This window comes from Oryzias latipes, chromosome 2 (genome assembly GCF_053564925.1).
Source record: "Oryzias latipes strain Hd-rR chromosome 2, Olatipes_Hd-rR_3.1".
Classification (NCBI taxonomy): Eukaryota; Metazoa; Chordata; class Actinopteri; order Beloniformes; family Adrianichthyidae; genus Oryzias; species Oryzias latipes.
The window spans coordinates 21331955-21354231 of NC_136238.1; the positions used below are offsets into that span (position 1 = coordinate 21331955).

The window sequence follows — 22277 nt, forward strand, 5'->3', positions numbered from 1 at the left end:
GCGGTCCCCTCCTCCCCCCTCCTGGGCTGCTTGGGTCCCGACGCCGGGGGCGCTCCCGGCCTGGGGGTCTCTACCCCCCTCTCCTGGTCTGGCTGGGGAGGATCTGGTTCCCCTCATGAACACACGGTTCACTTCAGCAGCATGCATGTATCTCCACCCCCACATGCACACTGCCACATTGCTCCGTCTGCTTCATCCCTCCTCCTAACCCACAGTGTATTTATGGACAGATGTCTTCCGCTCACCTTAGTGTCAGAATTTCACCTTTGATGTAATATTTGTCCAGCAGACTTGGTATAATTGTTACAGCTAAAAACAACTTATTCAAATCAGTGCTTGTATCCCCCACTTTCTCACTTCTTTTCCTTTTATTCTTTTCCACACCCCCGCCCCACCCACACACACATTTTTCCCCTCTCCCTCCCCACTCACATTAAATGTATTGAATAAATAAAAAATAATAAAGTAACAAAAAGGGGTTTATGCAAATCTACACTCTGGTTTCTCTAAGTTCTATCAGCTCTTCAAAGGAGAGAATCAAAGGAGAGGATCTTTTTTGACTACATGAAAATAAGAAAAATACCATAGTGATCAGGAGGCCTGAGCTGGCTGCCTCCCCATCCCATAGTGGCTTTTTGGAGAGCCAGCTGCCCAAAGCAGCCCTTGAAGCAAGCATCCTCCATCGCCCAGGGTGGTGAGCTCCGCCCGCCGGCAACCATCGAAGTGAGCTCAGCTTTTGTGGTTGCAGCTGAGCTCCTCCGACCAAAGGGGGGTGACCTGCCCAGGGTGCATCCCACCTGCCCCAACACTGGCAGACACCGTCTCCGGCAACCTCGCAGCCCCAGTGGGTTCAGAAGATTGATGGCAGTTCAGGACAAAAACCTTCGCATTAAGCAGCCATAATGGATTTATTTTCAACCCACTGATGGAGTCGCTGAAAATGTCACGTACCCAAAGCCTGATAGCCACAAAAAATACACAAAGACGCTCAAATTGTACTGCTGCCAGACTGACGCGCAGAGCTTTATTCCCAAATTGCGCCTCAAATCGCGTCTGTACATTGAAACTTGACGCCCTTGACGTGCAAACCGTGTCCGGTGTGAATGCAGCATTAGAACTAAAGATGTATCCAAAAAATGTTCAGTTTTGTCATGGCAACAAAAAGACGTGGACAACATTACCATCGTCTCAGCAGAAACCATTCCAACAAAAAGGTCAACTTAGCAACTTTAAGGCAAGAAAATACAAAAATCAACAAAAACTGAACACAGCTTTTGAATTTACATTTGTTAGAGAATCAAATAAACAATGTCATTGCAAATAATGGTACCTTTAATCTGGTAAAAAAAAAAAAAGAAAAACAATCAAAAGCAGAGAATTTATTTGTTATAATTCAAAACAACCCATTTCTATTTACAGGTAGAACTAAAAGAATGAATTTCATGGTCTAGAGTGCTCAAATTTAATATACAAAAACTGTAGAAACATTTTCCAGAAAACAGAAACTTATTAATACCAAAATCCATGTTGACATATTATATCCTACAATTTATCAAACCATGTAATCAGCCCTCTGCATACCCCATTCACTCATTATGGGAAAACCTTTATCCTTTAGTTAAAATATATAATGTATCAGTTGTGGCATTTGGACCTTTGTTTTTTACATTTCAGAACATGACAACAAGTATGGACTTAAGATGAGATTAACGTGATTTTAAAAAAGCGTAATTGGCTTGTAATTAAATAATCGAGATTAACTCAATCATTTGACACCTCCACTTTTCAACACACATCACACTTCAGAAAATGTTTTTTTCTGTGCATTCAATACTCAATTCAGCCTCTTTTTACTCCAATTATTGCATAAAATGTTCATGAAATTCTTTGGCAGTTTTGTCAATGCTTCTTTTTGTGTGAATTCTCATGGGTCTTGAGGCTAAATGCATGAGTAAAACGTTTTTTACATTCTTTACAAAAAAAAGGCTTTTCTCCAGTGTGAGTTCTCATATGTGTTTTGAGATTAGATGCGCAACTAAAACTTTTATTACATTCCTTACAAGAAAAGGGCCTTTCTCCTGTGTGAGTTCTCATGTGTGTTCTAAGATTACATATAGTACTAAAAACTTTTTTACATTCATTACAAGAAAACGCCTTCTCTCCTGTGTGAATTCTCATATGTACTTTGAAACAAAATATATGACCAAAACTTTTGTCACATTCTTTACAAGAAAAAGGCCTTTCTCCTGTGTGAGTCCTCATGTGTGTTTTGAGATTAGATACACGACTAAAACCTGCATTACATTCCTTACAAGTAAAAGGCTTCTCTCCTGTATGAGCTCTCATGTGAATTTTTAACTGAGACTGGTAACCGAAACTTTTACCACATTCCTCACAGAGATGAGGCATTTCATCAGACTTAGCTTTCATGTTGACAGACACATCATGTGAAATCCTTGTTCTTTTACCAGACCCTACAGAGGAAAGTCTCTTATCATTTGGAGATTGTTTGTATTTCTTTACCAAAGTTTCTTTCTTTAAGTTTTTTCTAACATTGGAGTCACACTGACTTTCTGACATGTGAGACCTGCCGACATTTTGGACACGACGTCTGTCTCTTCTCTTCCTCTGACCTCTGTTCTGTGGGTCTGTAGTTGATGTCGATTCTTCATGTTGGTTTCCTTCTTCATCCTGACTATCAGTTACATTAAAGCTCTGCTGATTGTTTAGATCTGCTTCACTGTTCTCATCTTCCTCATAAGGAGGAATCCCAATAAAGGTATCAGTCTCCTGCTTTAGATCAAGCTGATCCCCATCATGACTGATGCAGAATCCTTCTTGCTCCTCTTTAATCTGTAGGTTTTCTGGTTCCTTCAGTTCCTCTTTAATCTGTGGAGAGTCTTCTTCCTCCCGCGCCTCTATAATCTGTTGGTTTCCTGGTTCCTTCAGTTCTTCTTTAATCTGTGTAGTTTCTGGTTCCTCCTTTTCCATTCTCGAATCCCTCAACTAGTTGCACAGATCTTCCTTTTCGGCCATCCAATGCTGAGGAAGGACTGCAGGGACAAAAACACAAGAAGGAGCCCTTTTATAATAATCACCTCAGTCAGAAAATCTACATCCATTTTCTGAACCCTCTTATTCCCTTTCGAGGTCATGGGGGTCCTGGAATCTATACCAGCGGGGTGAAGGCAGGGTACACCCTGGACAGATTGCCAGTTCGTCACATGACCACACAACTAGTATTTCACGATAATGACTTATTACTACTGATACCCGATATTTTCCTGCCTCTTGCAGCCGATAACAATATTGAACCGGTGTTTTTTTTAATTACCTAAGAAAAAATATTAGTAAGTACAAAGTAACAGCGAACGGCTCTTATGTATTAACTAGTTGGTAGTAACTAGTTTTACCTGCAAATAAATTATAAACACTTTATTGGCCTTTTCAGTCTGCCATACATCTGTGAACAGAGAAAGTGTGTTTCAATGGTCAGAACAAATACTAAGACTTTAACTTAAATACCAATGTAACAAGTACTTTTTTCAACACATAAAATACCCGATATAATAACATGCAAAAGAAATAGTTTAATCTTAAAGTGCAAAAATTATTGCTTTGTTTGAAATTGGAGTGCAAAATAATAACTATGAAGTTTTGTGATGTGCACAATAAATAGTTGCTCATAGAAATAAACTTTTCAAAAACAGACATTCAAGCATTTTACAAACCAGAATGACAAAAAGAAATAAGCCACCACAATTACATTTGGTTTTTTGTTTTTAACTGTGGTTGGATCAATGGGACATTTTCCCTGAGAACAAGTAGCATCTCTGCTTTGACAGGTTACCTGTTGATTTTTTCATTCAGCAGAATTGCCGCAGAAGACAAAAAAAATACTCACTATCAATGGTAGTGCAGGGCGCTGACAGCTATTTCTATGCCAGCTAGCAAAAAAAATAAATAAATAAAACACTGTCGCAAATAAATATAATTACAACACAATATTCTTTATTAACAAATAACAGTAACAACCAACTACTACCTAACTAACCAATGAACTAACTATATAGGTGTAGAATGACAATGTGTATGCGTGTCACCGCGCTGCGTGTGTAGAAGGAAGGAGCGCACACAAGTGTGTTGGGGGAGCGTGTTGATTCTTCTGCAGTGGAACGCTCTCGAGCTACAGGCGAGGCTTCAGCTGTGCTCTCTGGTACAGACGTCTGGCGTTTCATAGCTGCCATAAAGTGAAAGGGCGTAAAGACAAATGAGCGGGCGTATTCAGGAACTGAGTGAGGGAACCTTACAACCATGCAGGCGCAATTCTAACCGAGCAACCACGTATTTTACAACTGCACGCCTGCAATCCTAATTGTTCCTCTTTGTGCTTCAATAACTCTTCTGATAAACATTCAAATGTGTCAGCAAGTATCTCAATCATTATATATTATCACAGAGGGTGAACTACAAATGCATTTCTAAAGAAAATAAATATATAGTTTTTTGCTTTTTAATCAGAATTGTTCGTTTCAAACTGTGAATGCAAACAGAGCAGCGAGCCGGCTACCAAGTACGGTGGCCCAGAAGGGTCACAACACATTAACTTTACACACAACACATTAACTTTACACACAACACATGAACTCACAACACAACACATTAACTCACAACACAACACATTAACTCGCAACACAACACATTAACTCGCAACACAACACATTAACTCGCAACACAACACATTAACTCGCAACACAACACATTAACTCACAACACAACACATTAACTCACAACACAACACAATAACTCACAACGGAAGTAAAGCTGCAATGGAAGTGCTTTTATTCTGAAATTTCCACTGGGCTGAGTGGCTAACTGCCTAACAGAAAGTAATGTCACAGTGAGCTGTGGAGGGAGCATGATTTTCTACAAGAGAAGCTAGCAGCAGCGTTGCCAGATTGGGCGGTTTTGGGTGTAAATTTGCGGTCAAAAATGCATAATTTGGGCGGTTTTAAGGTCGGTTCAGCGGGTTTTTTCCCACTCATGAATATATAATAGCGGCCTACGTTAGGCCGTGTGGCTTTTGGAGTTCTACTGAAGCTCCGTGAACGGCAGAGCTTATTGGACCGGGCTCTGTCATCTAACCTGTTGTTGGGGGAGTGCAACGCCCGGCCTCTTAGAAATTGTGTTCATTAAAGCCTGACAGTGCGATCTCTCCACATTTGTTGTGTCAAGTGTTGGGGACCGCGTGCGTGTGTGAGAGGAAGAGGAAGAGGGAGCGGAAGAAAGGAGAGGAAGAAAGGAGAGGAGCGCGTGCAGGGACTGGGAGGGTGTGTGGGTGGGTGGGGGGTGTTGGGGACCGAGTGAGTGTGAGAGGAGGGGGCTGAAGAACGGAGAGGAGAATAAATAAAAGCACTTCCATTGCAGCTTTACTTCCGTTGTGAATTAATGTTTTGTGAGTTATTGTGTTGTGTTGTGAGTGATTGTGTTGTGAGTTAATGTGTTGTGTTGTGAGTTATTGTGTTGTGTTGTGAGTTAATGTGTTGTGTTGTGAGTTAATGTGTTGTGTTGTGAGTTAATGTGTTGTGTTGTGAGTTAATGTGTTGTGTTGTGAGTTAATGTGTTGTGTGTAAAGTTAATGTGTTGTGTGTTAAGTTAATGTGTTGTGTGTAAAGTTAATGTGTTGTGTGTTAAGTTAATGTGTTGTGTGTTAAGTTAATGTGTTGTGGGTAAAGTTAATGTGTTGTGTGTTAAGTTAATGTGTTGTGGGTAAAGTTAATGTGTTGTGGGTAAAGTTAATGTGTTGTGGGTAAAGTTAATGTGTTGTGGGTAAAGTTAATGTGTTGTGTTGTGACCCTTCTGGGCCACCGTAACCAAGGGACCGTCAACAAAGTACGTACCCTGTGAAACAGCATTCTGTAAAAATCAGTGAACTTTTAAAAAGTGAATACATGTCTATACTAAGACTCGTTAGCATAGTCATGCTACATTATTATTATTATACTAAATTTTGTTTGAAAGTCAACCTCTATTTTATTGCTTATAGTTTTTAAAATTTAATAGAGATATGAATCATAACATAAATGCAAAATAGCTCTGAAAATACTAAAGTGTCTGTCACCAAACCTCCTGTACTGACTAATTATGACCTCATTGTCCTACTGCAATAAAGATTTTGTCATAATTCACGTTGTTTATTGTTAGGAATTTTTCATAATTAAATATTGATCAGATTTGGTCAAAAATGCTCAATGGCTTTGAAGATGCTGTAGTTACTGACACAAAACCTCCTGTACTGACTAATCATGACCTTATTTTCCTACTATAATAAAGATTATGCAAAAAAATTCTAGCATCTTCAGAGCTATTGAGGATTTTTGACCAAATCTGATCCATTTGTAATTAGGAAAAATTCCTATAAATAAACAAAGTGAACTATTCACATTCTTTATTTTAGTATGCCAATAAAGTCATGTCAAGTTACTGATAACTTTAGTCATGATTCATATCTATTCAAATTTGAAAAGTATATGCAACAAGATAAAATAAAGATGGACTTTCCTGCAAAATATGTATTGTAACAAGAATATGCTTTATAATAATTTTATGAATTTTTTTGTTATTGATTTTTACACAGTGGTGTTTCACAGTTCACAGAGGTTGCACTTTGTTGACGGTCCCTTGACAGCCGGCTGCTGCATGTCTGCATTCACAGCTTAAAGCGAACAATTCTGATTATAAAGCAAAAAAAAAAAAAAAACGATCTTTTTTCTTCAGAAATGCATTTGTGGTTCACTCTCTGTGTTAATACAAAAGGATTGAGATACTTGCTGACACATTTGAACGTTGATCAGAAGAGTTATTTAAGCAGGAAATCCGAATCTGTGAATATCTTTCTAACTTATCGAACCTCAGCTGCCAGAGAATTCAAAATAATGAATCCATGGTTCACAAGTGAGGACGCTGGAAAACCAACTCCGACAAGACAAGAGGACGCAGCAGCAGCTGAGTTTCCGCTGAAAAGGAAAGGACAAGCCTGTGTCCTGTGCGTCTGTTTCTTAACCAGTAATTATGAAAAAAGCACATTTCTCTGTCTTCTGCTGCAGCTAATCATACATCTGCATTACCTTTTCACCAGTACAGAGTTCCCTCATTTATTCCAGGAGTTACGTTCTGATCGGTGAAATCCACAGTCTGATTACAGACGTTTATGGCAGTAAAACTCCTCACTGCCCACTTTCTACACTTTTCTCACACAGACATGAACATTTTCACCTTTTCTCTTGTTTAAATTCTCCAAACTTCATAGAAATTAGGTCCAGGATCTTAGAATGAAAACAAAGATCTGATTGATCACAGATTTCTGATCTGAAGAGCTCCGTGATTCTGTACAGGAGACACGGCCCGGAGGAAATTGATTGACACGGTCTCCAGCCAATCAGGACACAGAGCAGGGTGCGCCGTTTAAGAAAAGTAGCATAATCGCTCTAAAAGAATGAGCTAAACCGGGAAAGATGAACTGCAATGTAGAAAGGGAAGACAGTCTTCTGTTCTGTTTGACAGAGATTTTAGAGGGATTCAGATCGGGACACAGACTGCAGAAGGGGGGAATAAAAATGTCACGTTCTATGCAGGTCTTGATGGTGTGGCCAGATTAAAAAAACAAACAAACAAAGATGGGTCTCTGATATTGCTCAGTGGGCCGGACCAAACATGGAGGCGGGCTGGATCCAGTCCCCGGGCCGTAGTGCAGAGCCCACGATACCATCGTCCATCGTGATGGTTGACTGACATCCCGATGGAGAGACACCATCGTGATGCCACGCCCCTGCCACGCTGCGAGTCGACCCCGTAAGCCGCGGTTAAATGTGCAAAATATCTTGATGGGATCAATGGTCGGATTAGAATCCAACCGTCTACATGGGCCCAGAAAAACTTTTTCAGATTCTAAAAAACATTCACATGGGTCACACTTTCAGTCGGAATAAATCATTCGCACATGCGCAGTAGTGTTTTTAAAAACCGGAAGCGAAACTTAGTTCCGCCGAGCGGCTACATACATAGATACGTCAGCTCGGTATTATACAAGATGATCTCCTAAACGTGCTTTTATTAATGTTACGGTTATTATGAAGCGCCTTTTCGCTCATCATTTTAATTTCAATCCTTTGGTCAGTGCTTTTTCTGTTGAAAAACGGAGCCGGAAGCCAGGATTAGCAGTATGCTAACACGGGCTAACAACATTAGCATGAACATAAATCCATGCGTGAAACGCTCCAATCTGCATCTTGGCTGCACGTCAGCCTTTATTTTGTCGGGACACAACTGGAAACACAAATCCACGTGATTGTTTGAATGGTTTCTAAGGACTGAGCGGCCTTTCTGCTTCGAAGCTCACACACTGCGTTAGCTAGCGCTCCGAGCTCTGCCCCGACACACTTTTACCGGGAGACCCGCTTCTCCTAAATTCCGGTTGCTCGTTCACGTAGAGCTGCGGGACGGATCACAGTCCGAAGTCTCCAACACGTAACAAAGCATCCTTACTTCCCTAAAACACAAAACTGTAAGTCTGTCTGCTCTGCTAGAGACACGGTCGCTAGCTCTACTGGTCGAATCAAACGCAGGAGCGGCCCACTTCTTTTCTTTTTGTTTATATGATTTTTTTTTAAAGTCACTTCCTTCAGTTTAGACTGGATCATCGCGGATGAGTCATTATTTGGAAAATAAAAAAAATAAAGTAATAAAAAATTAACCCCCCCCCCCCCCCCGACGATATCATCGTCCATCCCGATGGTTGACTGCAAACATCGTCAACTGCCAATTTAGGGGACATCGCCGAACCCTAGTTACAATTAAACTTAAACATAAATATAATGTTGGTCTTTTTTGTTCTAAAATGTATTAAACATGCCCATTATACATTTGTTCATAAACTTCAGTTTTGCATAAACATAAAAAATAAGCCTATTTAGGTATAAATTACAGTTTCGAAAGATTGTCATTTTATTTAGTTTTGGTGAAAGTTACATGAAGTTGCATTTAAATCAACTAAAGGGAAAAAAGTACCTGGACAAAAATTTTCAACTAAATTAGTTAAAAATTATCATTGAAAAGCATTGTGACTTTTAGGAAAAACAGCTGCAAATTCAAATTTTTGTGCCTCAATTATTACAAAATATACACTTGAGGTCTGGGATACAGACTACAGCGCTTCTCTTTTTTTTTTTTGGTTTGTGCTGTGCAGGATTGTGGTCGAGGAATGAGGTATACCTTGGCTCCGAAAAGGTTGAGAACTGCTGAAAACAAGCATTTCTGGGTTGTCCCACATTCATACCATAGTAGGCCTACACAATAAATCGCAAATTTATTGTTATCACGATGTCAAGCTGTGCAATATGCATATCACAAAAGACAGCAAAAATGGTTACTTTAAATGTGCTTAAACAATCTTATGGCAGTTTGACGTATTTAGCTAATCAAAAATCAATTTATGCATTGGCCCATCAGATAAAGCCTTTTTATGTTAAGATGCTCGCCTCCCACGTAGACTAGTTTCATTTGGAGTATAATTTAAGTTATGTTGCCTCTTATTTGAATTAAACTGCAGTGAAATGGAAATTATGTTTGTGGTTGTTTTGCTATTTGTTTATGTACCATCATCGCAATATTGATCACTAATATAGCATATCGCGGATTTTCCTCATTGCCTGATACCATAGACGGAGTATCTCTGACGTCACCCATTGATTTCTAAAGTCCCCTACTTGAAGCCTAAAATGTCAGCTCACGGTTGATTTAACTCCGCCTAACATTGAACGTTCCAAATATGGGGAAAAGAGGCAGGACCAAATCAAGTCTTTTTTTTCCGGTCCGACCAGACTAGCTCTAACCGCTTTAGCTAAAGTCTCCAGCAAGGCAATGCAGCGGTGGACTAATATTTACAATATGAATCTTTATCGGTAGGTACTTTTACTTAGATCATGTAAAGTTTTTAAAATACAGCTTTGCTAGTGACATAAAAAACATTTTTTTCCGTGTTACATGTTTTTACGAACAGGCCCTTTGAAAATGTGTCAGAATTCAGAGCGCAGTTGTAGCGCACCTGTGATTTGCGCCAGCAGATTGGAGCACACGCAGAAGCACATTTGAGCAGTTGGAATCACAAATTTGAAGTTGTAACTCTAAATGAACACATGCAAATGGGAATTTGTCAGTTCACAGCAGAAGATTTTTACACACAGATGCAGATTTTTGGTGTGCACGTTTTCACATTCTATATTACAAGTTCTCAGATCAATTCTACAAGTGCGTTCTTTTTGGAGCATATTTACCTTCATAGAAAAAGCCTCCATCCTCCTGTGCAAGGGAGGGACAGCCCATTAAACATTATGGGGGAGTGTCAGATTCTTAATAAACTGCTTGCCATGTTTCAGTACTTGTATTTGTAATGTTTACAGATAATGTTAATTTAAATACACACAACCATGAGCATAAAAGACAATTGCGTAACTACAACAGCCCAAAAGGACTCCGTGCAGACACTGAAGTCGCAAGTATATGCAGGAGGAAGCCCTCCATCTGCACTCTCATCTGCATGCCAGGTGGCGGGGATCATGCTCGATTCCCTCTTCTGTCAAAATGGCAAAAAATGATTTGTCTGTATGCTCTACGATCACTCCATCGGAGCGTATATTCAGTGTGGCTGGCAACATCATCACCCCGCTAAGGTCTTTGCTGAAACCTGTTGGTGTTCCATGTTGGTGTTCCTGTCATGCAACATGAAGCTAAACAAATAAAAGCTGCAGCAGCACGACTCATTTAAGCAGCAAGCGTTCAATTTTAGCTTTATTTTGCACTTTAAAAAGTTTGTTAATGTTTACCTTTATAGTTAGCTATTAGTTAGTTGTTGTTACTGTTAAATACTGCGTTCTTATTACAGTAATCCCCCCGTATTAGAGGGGGTTACGTTCCTCACCCCCCCGCGAATAACGAAAAACCGCGAATAATTGACGCTGTTTTTAAAACTCCCAGAGTCAGAACCTTTTTCTGCCGTTTGGGTTCATTTCCAGAAGCTGGAGATGATACAGGGCTTTTATTGGCTTTTATTAACCTTGTCAGAATGGTTACAGCTCGAACAAAAATAGCGCAGCCTGCTCATACACTCAGCCGGAGGAGAACGTTCAGCCAACGTGCACCCAGGTATGCCCCGCCCCCTCTAATCCACCAGTCACCAGCCCACCGCTGATTGACATACGCTGTGGTCCAGCAACTAGCAGAAAGAGGGGGGCGCCACCTGCCCGCAGCTCTGTCCAACTCTGGGTCATTATTACAGTACAGAGTAAATCGTTTTTTAAAATTCGCTAAATGAGCGGTTCTGCGTTTCACGCTTGTGACGTCACCTGTGGCCACCCGCGAATGGGCGGGGCACGAAAATTAAACCGCGAATGGGCGGGGGATTACTGTATTCATTTCCATTGTATTTATTTCCATTACAAGCTCCGTGCGTTCTTGAGTGCACGACGCGGCCACCCACTGGAGGATTTTGTGTTGAGGGGGTGGTAGTGGCAAGAGTCCCGACACAGCGACTCTTGCTGCTTCATCACCGTGGTGATCAAAAATCCCACACCGTCACAGCCCCTTCCAGCGAGACACTGGGCTTTCAGCACCGCCCCCAGGCTAAAACACACACCCACTTTCTCCGCAGAACTAGTGTTGGTCGGAAAAAAGGCCTTCATTTTATGTAATAATAATGGACGGACGGACGCAAAGAATGACAGAAACGAACAACTGCAGAGCAACGGTTTACCGGAATCAACAGAAGCAGTCATCGCTCCACTAGAACCTGGATCCCAATGTTTTGGAAGAACTGTTCTCTCCTTTGTTGAAGTTAATGATGGGTAGAGGAGGCCTTGTGAAGCGTTTCCGCACATTGCCCAAGCTGTATTGATATTGCGTCACGCTGTGTCACTTAATACTGCCTCCTGCTGGACCAAAAACATCACTGCCGGGAGCCAATGGAAGAATTTCTGTAGCATAATTGAAAAAGAAAAAGCCGTTTGGCAGATTGCTTTTTCTTTTTAATTTTGAGTCAACAAACGCAGCTTCGGTTTGAAAATGAAAAAGCATTTCTGGTATTGACTTTAATTTTTAATAATGCTACAGAAATGCTTCCATAGGAACCAAGTTAAGAAACTTCACCAATAAACTGTTTAAGTAAACTAAACACAATATTTGTGATTGTAGTTTTCATTCTCATGTCTCGCTCTATAAGGCTACGTTCACACCGCAGGCTGAAACGACCCAATTCCGAGTTTTTTTGCCCCTATGCGACCTGCATCTGATCTTTTAATGACAGTCTTAACGACACAGATCTGATATTTTCAAATGTGACCCAGGCTTTGGGTATGTGGTCCTGAATCCGATACGTATCTGATCTTTTGAAATGCGACCTCCGTCTGAACGGCCAGGCCATGGTGGACGATGCTGCTGTGACCAGTCAGTGGAAGGGAAACAAGGTCACCGATTTCATTCATATTTGGGGTGACCACCCTATTCAGTTCAAAGTTAAGGTCTTTGGAAAAAGTTCCAGCGAAATGGGCGAGCGTGGTGTTGAACCTTTCCCGTGATGACTTTTTTTTCCCTTTCCGACCATGGTCAGAAGCGCAGAGGTGAGCTTCTCCAGGGCCGAAGGCAAATCCCCCTTCGGGGTTCACTTCCCCATTCAGACCCTTAGATTCTCCAGAGCGGGTTAATCAAGAGTCAATAGCATTTATTCTGGAAGTAGCCTTCCGTTATTGCCGTTCTCCTTTCTCCTTAACACACAACATGAATGCACGCCCCCACTGCCCCTCTCTTTCCCTATTGTGCTGTACGCGCGCTCTCCTCTCTCTTACACACACATGCGCGCACGGCCCAAGCACCTACACCTTTCTACCTTTATCTCATCATTGATAGCCAAGCACCGGTCTACTTAAAAGACCTTTTGCAGACATAAGGCCCGTACACACCGGGACGAATATTCGCCAGGCGTTATTCGCCAGCGATTTCGCCACGTTTTTTTGTGTTCACACCCAGGCGATTTTCGCTGACGATGAGCCGAGCGAACATGCAATTTCATTCCCTGACATTAGATGGCGCTTAATGTAAAACAGAAATACTCCTGTACACAAGGTGGCGCTGCGCAACTTTACGCTTCTTGAAGTCGCTTTTCCCTCAGAAGAAGAGAGCGAGTATTTACGCGCTTGTCAGAATCATACAAAGAAAACATGAATATTTCGGGGATATTTTAGAATGTCCGTCATTATTTCTTCGCGGCTGTGTAGATGCAACTCGGCGTCTATCTTCTTCGCTGGCATGTGTGCTCAGCAAGGCAGTTTTGTGTTTGAGCGCCCCCAAGTTGTGTTTTACTGTAACTTCAGAGGCTCCAGACACGTGTGCAAAAGCGCCGTTCTCATTGGTTGAATAGATCTCGACGCGACGCGTCAAACCAAAAAGACGAACCCGATGCATTTTTTAAAAAGTGACGCTTTGACGCGTGGCGTTTTTTCGCGTCGGTGTGCACACTCACATTGGTGCCCTTTGTTTAGTCACGAGGCGTTGAACGTCGGCGAAAATCGCGGGCGAAATTCGTCCCGGTGTGAACAGGCCTATACACTCCCAGCAGGTCCCTGAGGTCATGTGACCAAAGTCAGCCTCAGATCTGCACTCAATGCTAAAGCAGCTAAAAACCTATCTTTTAAAATTTATTTTTTATAATTCTCTCTGTATTCTATGTTTTACTGAGATGCACTTTGTGATTTTTATCCTAAAAGGTGCTGTACAAATAACGTTTATTATTATTATTATTGATTTTGATGATTGACAGACATGCCGTGATTGTTTGTTACTTGCTTCAAATTCAATAAAAAAAATAAGAAAATAAAGTTAAAGTGAACATACCTTTTATTATCAAATTGTGTCTCTGGGCCCTCAGTAAGCTGTGAGCCTCAAAGTGCTTATTTCTCCTTTGTTGAAATACATACCTATATAGTTTGGACCTGCAGCTGTTGTTTCCAGGCGACATCCAGCAGTCTGCGCTGACGACAGAGCTCCTGCTCGTACTGGACGATGGTTCCTTCACAGAGTCGGAAGATTTCTTCAGCAGCAGCAGCTAGTCGCTCGCTGATCAACTCTCTCAGAGGCTGAAGTGAAGGCATGGTTCCTGCAGCTGCTCCGTTCAGCTGCAACTCCCACAAACACCACCATGATCGGCTCAACACGAGCTAACGCTGCTAGCGCCACGTGCTGTTAACTTCCGGGTCGCGTGCAGGAAACTTTATTTAACAAAAAAATAAAATAAAATAAAAAACAGCGTAAAAACTGCTTCACTGGACCATGAAATGGGTTGAACCGTTTCCAATATTTTTAAACAACAGTTTAAATTCAGGAAGATAAAAAGTAAAATAAAATATGTGGAAATAATACAATTTTGGTCAACTTTCTGAGAGATGTTATGACGTCATCACACTATAATCACTATGTTCAGATTTGACTACAAATGTTTTTATGTAAAATGTATTTAATATGTATGCTCCTCTGGCATATCTGAATTTTATTTTGTAAAATTGTGTTTTGTATTGTATTTCCTTTTTATACAATAAAGTTGGATTAAAAAAAAAAGATTTGACTACAAAACCAACTTCCAATTTTACTGTATTTAATATAAGGATGGTTCAGTGTTATAAATACATTACAAAAAATGAACACACCCAAAGCAAGTACCACTGGAACAATTTGTGCTTTTTTGTTTGATAATTAATCCCCTCCTCTAAGAAAACTTTGTATTGTAAGTATTATTATTTTTTGTATTCTATTTTTATAGATTTTAAGATACTCTATTTTCTTATCAGCAAGCTCTATTTTTGATACGTTTCTGCTACGTTTATCACTTGCTGTGGTTAAATAAGTTTGGAATGATGGTATTGGTTGTTGCGGCTGATGATCTTTTTGATTCCTTGATGTTGTGTTTTGTTCTTCAATGTTATGTTTAAACCTTGTGCTATCCTATGGAGTCAAGATGACCAGTGACGTGTTCTCCCTACCATGACAAAGGTGGATAAAGGTGGAAAGATTTCATGTAATCCATGGACACCAGTGAAGATCACAAATCATTGAAGAAAAAAGGTTCAGAGCACTGTCTAGTGGGTCAAGATGACCCCACTCGCAACGTTAAAAGTGCCTAGGATAGCACAAGGGTTAATAAAGCTAAAAAAAAAAGATTTTACTACAAAACACTTATAATTTCTCATTCAGACATCCCCTACTGTTTATTATTTTGTGTTAAAATATTGTAGTCATTGCTTTGTTTTGGATGCACTTGTCTACATGTCCTGTAAATTTGTTTGTATGCATAAAACAATAAAAGACGATGATTGAATGATTAAATTAGAAAGTTCATAAAGCATAAAATGAGATGTAACATACTAAAAGCAAATACAAAAATGAAAGATCTTTAGGAAGTAAATATTTATAACTGACATACTGTAAAGACTTTAAAGTCTTGTTTCTGTTTTCCTTTCTTTAAAACTCTTAAATAAAAACCGAGAACGATTAAAACAAATGTCTTCTGTTGTTGGAGCTACAAATATTTTAAAATAACTTTGAGGTCGAAGGCTGAAGATGAACATGAGTGAACTATTATTATACCATGGTCTGGGTGAATTCTCGATTCTGATTGGCTGCTGGGTGTGCATTAAAAAGTGATATACCACAGTGATAACGCACACCTAAAAAAGAAGTTCCGGTCACATAGCTTAAATGTTCTATATATCACTGCGCTGGCTTCTTTAAAACACCTTTTTACTTCATCATCTGGACTAAAACAAAAGATAAGGTGATTTTTCTCTCTGAACTGATGCTTTATTCAACCAATCAGCAAATATATCGCTTTCCTTTGCCACTGCAGTCGAGATCTGTGCCAGCTGACCCGGCTAAGGGGTGCGTTGTTACGTAACCATTACCACACACCGCACCACGTAACAGATAGACTGCTGTTGGTGAAATAAGCAATCCATACCAAAAAATAATAACAAGAATTAAGTGCTAAAAACTGAGTATTTATTTCTTTTGTGAGTGACCGTGGTGTAAGCGTGAGGATGTAACAAAGTAGCCAAGGAGGAGCCCACGAGCAGGAAGGACATGAAAAAAATCCTCAATGTCGCAAGGTTTAATTCCTCAAAATAACAGAACCAAAACACTAGGAAGGTTTGAAGACGCTCAGACACAGAACACAGAAAAGCGATTCCTTATGAAGGAGCTTAATTAGCAATAGATTGCAGAATGTGACTCTCCAGGGGAGGAGATGAGTTCCAGGAGGAGTCACAGGCTGCCAGACTTAACAACAAAATAAGCATTTCCTGACAGAGGAAGGTTCAGGCTTCCACGTCGTGGGTTTATTTTGTATTAATGCACACTTCGTCGGCCATTAACCCTTACATGAAAGATAGAACAAAGTAAAAATAAAATTTAAAAAATAAATACCTTAGACAAACGTGTTTAAAAGATGTGTTTTTATGATAGAGAAACATAATTTTAATCTTATGGTTTGCTTCTCTGAAGACGCTTTGTTTGTTTTATGCTTCAACATTAGAAGGATTGGGTTTGGTTAGAATTTGGAGTAAAGGTCCTGACTATCAGATGCTTTAAGTTATTATAGTGACATAAAGTCAATATATGTCACTATAATGTAAAATCTGTGATTTCGTTGATTTTTTTCCTTGGTTGGGTTGTTAAAATGCTCAAAAACTGTCTGTTTCTACAGTTCATCTTCAGTTGGTTGGGTCTTGCTCACAATCCAGCTCTCTTCTTCCACGTTCCACATATTCTCATCACCAGTTAGTTCCTGTTTCCTGGACCACCAGTTTTTTCTACCCTTGCATTGTGTGTGTTTGCTCCTGGTTTGCCTCAATGTCTGTCTTTGGATTAGCTTTTGGAAAACAGACCTAGGACCACAGAAATGCAGAAATGTGTGCTGCAGATCCCATGTTTGCCACTAGAGGGCAGCACAGCAGCGTCAGTCTTTGTCATTGTTGCTGTGTGAGCCTGAAGGAGCTTCAAAGTGAGCTGCAGGTTGGTTCAGACAAACCTCCACATTCACACACAGATGTGATCCTGAAGAAGTCTGAACAGAACATTTCAGGAGAACTCTTCAGTACAGAACATGAGCCTGCATTGTTCCTGAAACTGGGATCAGAGTTCTGCTCTCTGCTCCAACAGAACCACCTTCATGAGCTCCTGGTTTCTTCTGGATCCACCAACATTCAGACGCTCTCTGACTGAGTTCATGTCTGCACAGAAACCTTCAGGATTCTCCTCTTCCACACGTCTTTCACTCTGAAACTCTCTTCTGAATGTGGATCATCTCAGTCAGACGTTCAGCAGCATCAGAGCCGTGCATGTGCTCCTCCTCATGAGTCCTGAAGCTGCACCGTCAGCTGCAGAGCTTCAGAGCTGCTTCCTTCTCAGACTTTCCACTTTCTTTGGCTCTCTGGCTCTGATGCTGCTGCTCCAGAAAAACCAGCAGCTGCAGAAAAACTCTGCAGAGACTCTCAGAGAGAGGATGGAGGCAGCAGATGCTGCTGCAGACTGGGGGCGGAGCCTGGAGATGGCCCGATGAAGGTCAGAGCTTCATCAGGATGAAGGTGCTGCTTGGATTCTGGCTTGATCATCCATCCATCCATCCATCCATCCATCCATCCATCCATCCATCCATCCATCCATCCATCCATCCATCCATCCATCCATCCATCCATCCATCCATCCCTCCGTCTTCCTCCGCTTATCCGGGACCGGGTCGCAGGGGCAGCAGTCTAAGCAGAGATGCCCAGATTTCCCTCACCCCAGCCACTTCCTCCAGCTCCTTTGGGGGACCCCAAGGCGTTGGCCAGCCGAGAGACGTAGTCTCTCCAGCGTGTCCTGGGTCTTGCTTGGGTCTCCGCCCAGTGGGACATGCCCGGAACACCTCTCCAGGGAGGCGTCCAGGAGGCATCCGGACTAGATGCCCGAGCCACCTCAACTGGCTCCTTTCAATGTGGAGGAGAAGCAGTTCTAATCCGAGCTCTCCACGGGTGACCGAGCTTTTCATCCTATCTCTAAGGGAGCGCCCAGCCACCCTACGGAGGAAGCTCATTTCAGCCGCTTGTGTTCGGGACCTCGTTCTTTCGGTCATGACCCAGACCTCATGACCATAGATGAGTATTGGAACGAAGATCGACCGGTAAATCGAGAGCATCGCTTTTTGGCTCAGATCTCTCTTCACCACAACGGACCGATACAGCGACTGCATTACTATGGACGCCGCTCCGATACGCCTGTCGATCTAACGCTCCAGTCTTCCCTCACTCGTGGACAAGACCCCCAGATATTTAAACTCCTCCACCTGGGGTAAGGATACTCCACCCACTGAGAGATGGCAGACTACATTTCTCCGGTCAAGAACCATGGCCTCAGATTTGACGGCGATGACCCTCATCCCGGCCGCATCCCGCCCCAATGCACGCTGGAGGTCCCGGCTCAATGAAGCCAATAGGACAACATCATCTGCAAAAAGCAGAGAGGAAATCCTAAAATCAAGAGACTCAAACAGGAAGTTCCTGATGTTTACTTCTCTGCTAGATTTCCATTTTCCAGTGTCTCCACAACTGATGATGTCATCAATCTGATCTTTAAAAACACTTAACTTCCTGGTTTCATTGACAGCAAATGTTCCTAAAGATCTGACTCCCTAAAAGCTCAATAGCAGCTCAGCAGAAACTCGGATCTTTCTTCTCCTTGCAGCTCTTGATGTGGAGGGGCGGAGCCTGAAGAGGAAGCATCTTTCTGCAGGTGGTGCTGCAGCTTTGGGCATGTTTTCCAACTCTTTAGCTTGACCAAACGTCTCGAATATTTCCAGCATTTTTATTAACTTTATGTCTGAATAGAATACGAACACATGTTTTCTGTGTGTGATAAGAACTCATACTTTTTTACATTCGATAAATAGAGGGTATGATGTTTTTTTTAAACATTTCTTTGTAAGTTCTCAGCACATTTGATTGGGCTGGATACATCTACAGACGACATGATCTCCACAAAATTAGATTTTGTTATGAAGAAAGAGTAACAACTAGGTACTGTATGTCTTGATCGGATTCTTAAGCTCCTATTCAAATAGTTTGAATATCTGCTGAAACTGAGTCCTAATTGGATACTTTTGTAACACGTTATTTTCCCCTATTGTTTAACACCTAGACAGAGACTATTGTATATCAGCTTGAACACTAAAGTAAAAATACTGTCATCTATAAAATAGTTAACTATTAACTAGTCTCCAAACTGGGTAGATGTTTGCTTCTAACAGTTGTTGTTTTTCAGGAGTCAATTTCTGTCTGTTGCAATAAGCTCACACTGTTTAGTGTCTAATTATTATGATAGTTCCATTGTGTGATCCAGACTGTTCTAAATCTGACTACGTGTTTTTAAAGACCCACTCCAATGAAAATGGTGTTTTTGGTGTTTTTAACATGTTCTTGAGGGTGTGTAAACGAAGGGATGATGGGAAATGGGGGCGGGCTTACTTCACACCAGTAATTCCACCTACAATGAAGACGCACATTTCTAAAGGACTGCTGCTCTGCAGAAACAGTGTCCTAGAAAACCTCCGTTTTATAGATTTTGCCAAAATCTGCTTAATCGTAAATAAAAGACCACCAGCAGCAAATTTTAAGAAAGATCAAAAGGTGATCGAAGTGGGACTTTTTAAGTTTGAAACCAGCTCTAATGACCATTTGATATGATCTACATGCTACATGCTGCAGACTGGAGTCTCTGTGTGATCTGTTGACCCCTGCAAACACCAAACCATCAGAGTGTTGGAGGATCTGCTTCTTCATGAACAGCTGATGGACTTTGACTTGAACACAGACTGAGCTGTTCAGTCTGGAATAACATGACATGTTTGGATCAACAGTTTCCAGGTTTCAGCATTTTCTGTCAGTCAATCCAGACTTTTTTCTAGAAAAGCTGATTCCAACTCTCCACGTAGAAATGTAGAAATTCTGATAGCAGAAAGTCAAACTAGAAAAATGTGATGTTTGGAAAGCATGAAAATCTGAATCCTAGGAGTCTGCAGTGATTCTTCTCATTAGACTGGAGCTGCTGTCAGTCAGAGTCAGCAGTCAACATGTTTTCTTCTCCAACATCTCTGATGTCTCTCAGAGACTCTCAGAAGACTCAACTGAAAAGATCTCATCACACACATGATGCTCCAAGTGAGTCTGATCAGAGAGATCCAGAACTGAACCAGACCTCAAGTCCTTCACCTGAAAACTGTTGATCATCTGAACTAGAATCCAGCCTTCCTCCTTCACCTGCAGAGGAAACCCTCCTCATCATCAGCTCTGATCCTCCTTCACCAACAGATCAGCTGCTCCTCCACTGATTGGCTCTTCTCTTGTGTTTCCTCTCAGGTTCAGGTGAATGCAGTCAGACAGCAGTGGGAGGCAGAGGAAGCTGCCATCAGCTGCTGCACTTCTGCTCTCCCTCCACCAGGTGGAGACATGGAGCTGCAGCAGCAACATTTCCATTCAGTCACTTTGACAAAGAAACAACAAACTTCCTGTTTCTATAATTCAGGAAGGATGAAGCATCAAGAAAAACAGACAAAAAAAGAAAGACATGAATTCATCCTCTGACTGAGATGCAGAAACGAGCAGAGAGCTGCAGGCTGAGCAGCTCTGGATTCAGCAATTTGATTAGGAGCTCTGGGAGCAGACCTGAGAAGAATCTCCAAACAGAAAGAAGCTGAGAATCAGATATCTGATATTTTTGCCACCTTGCCCTCCCACATCTCTAAGTGTCTTTGGGCAAGACACTGAACCCCACCTTGCCTCTGGTGGGAGGTTACTAACAGTGTTCGTCAGCGGAGCCGCCATCAGTGTGTGAATGTGCACCTGAATGGGTGAGACTGTGTTTGTCAGATGCTTTGGGCTTTCGAGGAAGGTAGAAAAGCGTTACATGAGTATACACTATTTACCAGTTAACAGATTCCAGAAGAAACTTGTTAGCAGGTGAGAGGAGGGGCGGAGCTTCAAGCTGATTGACAGATTGTTGATCTCAGTGACTGTAGACGAGCTGGAGAAAGCAAGGTGAGGTCATGTGACCCTCTGCTTTATAGGAGAACCTTTGAAGGTGATTTGATTCAAATTTCAGAACAGATGATGAAGAAATGTTTGTGGAAGAACCAATCAGAAATCAACTGCTGTCTGTGCATCATCCCCTCTGTCACTCAGACTCTGTTCAGCTCTCAACGTCCTCATGGAGGCGGAGCTTTTCTTCAGCTCCTCCCCAAAAAGCTTGAAGATCCTCATCTTCATCCTTCTTGCAGCTGGAGAACATGGTTATCCAGATGTTTGTTCCTGCAGCTTTGACTGCTTTTTCTTTCCTTCTCCCTGGAATGGACGGATTCTGCTTCACCTTCTAGTTATTGCAGAGCCTCCAGAGACTGATGAAGACTCCTCCTCCTCCTCCTCATGGACTGACTCAGCATCTTCCAGCATGGTGTGGCTTCAACAGTTTCTCAGACCTTCATCCTGCAGCTCCTAAAACATCAGCAGAAGAGAAGCAGCAGCCATGAAGACGGACATTAGGCCAGAATCCAAGCAGCACCTTCATCCTGATGAGTATTTCTCACACAGTTATTGAAATAGAAATGTTCATTCAATTTTCATTTAGTCTCAACATTAAATAAACTGTTTCTCTATTCAAAAAATGTTTGATTGAACCATTTTTAAGAAAAAACAGAAACAATAAAATGCGTTAAAATCTATGCTGTATGTTGGTAAAATTATTTGCATTCTGAAGATCTTTAATTTTTCAATTTGCTTTTGTTGAGGTACATTTCATACTTATGCTTTATAAATGTGCTAATCTAATTATTTAAAATTTAGGGGAACTTCTCTGTTGTTTTCACCACTTTACTAATTGTTTTCCAATTATTTCTTCAATGTGTTATTAACTACGGTTTGGTTGTACTCGTGATTATTCTCTTTAGAGACAGGTTTATAGAGTCTTTTTTTATATTAAATGGTTTTTAATTCAATATTTGTTTCTCTGCTTTACTTCACAGATGTTTTTATACAATGCTATAGTTTTGGAAAACTTAAAACAAATGTATTTAAGACTATTTAGTCTTAGATGCGTTTTGTAGTCAAAAATGAACATGGTAATTGGTTAGTGTGGTGACGTCATTTCAGCTCTCGAAA

The 22277-nt window shown here is 41.2% G+C and overlaps 1 long non-coding RNA gene across 5 annotated transcripts; it reads right to left on the reverse strand.

Annotated features, from left to right (window-relative positions):
* Positions 1 to 993: 993 nt before the first annotated feature.
* On the reverse strand, positions 994 to 22238 carry LOC111948683 (uncharacterized). Of its 5 annotated transcripts, none has more exons than XR_013651912.1 (3): positions 21490 to 22238; positions 14022 to 21400; positions 994 to 3053 (listed from the first exon to the last, which is right to left on the reverse strand). It is a non-coding gene; the product is annotated as an uncharacterized LOC111948683 (long non-coding RNA). The 5 variants fall into 5 exon arrangements; XR_013651911.1 differs by having other exon boundaries at positions 14022 to 18576; positions 21050 to 22238; XR_013651910.1 differs by having other exon boundaries at positions 14022 to 20579; positions 21050 to 22238.
* Positions 22239 to 22277: the final 39 nt, after the last annotated feature.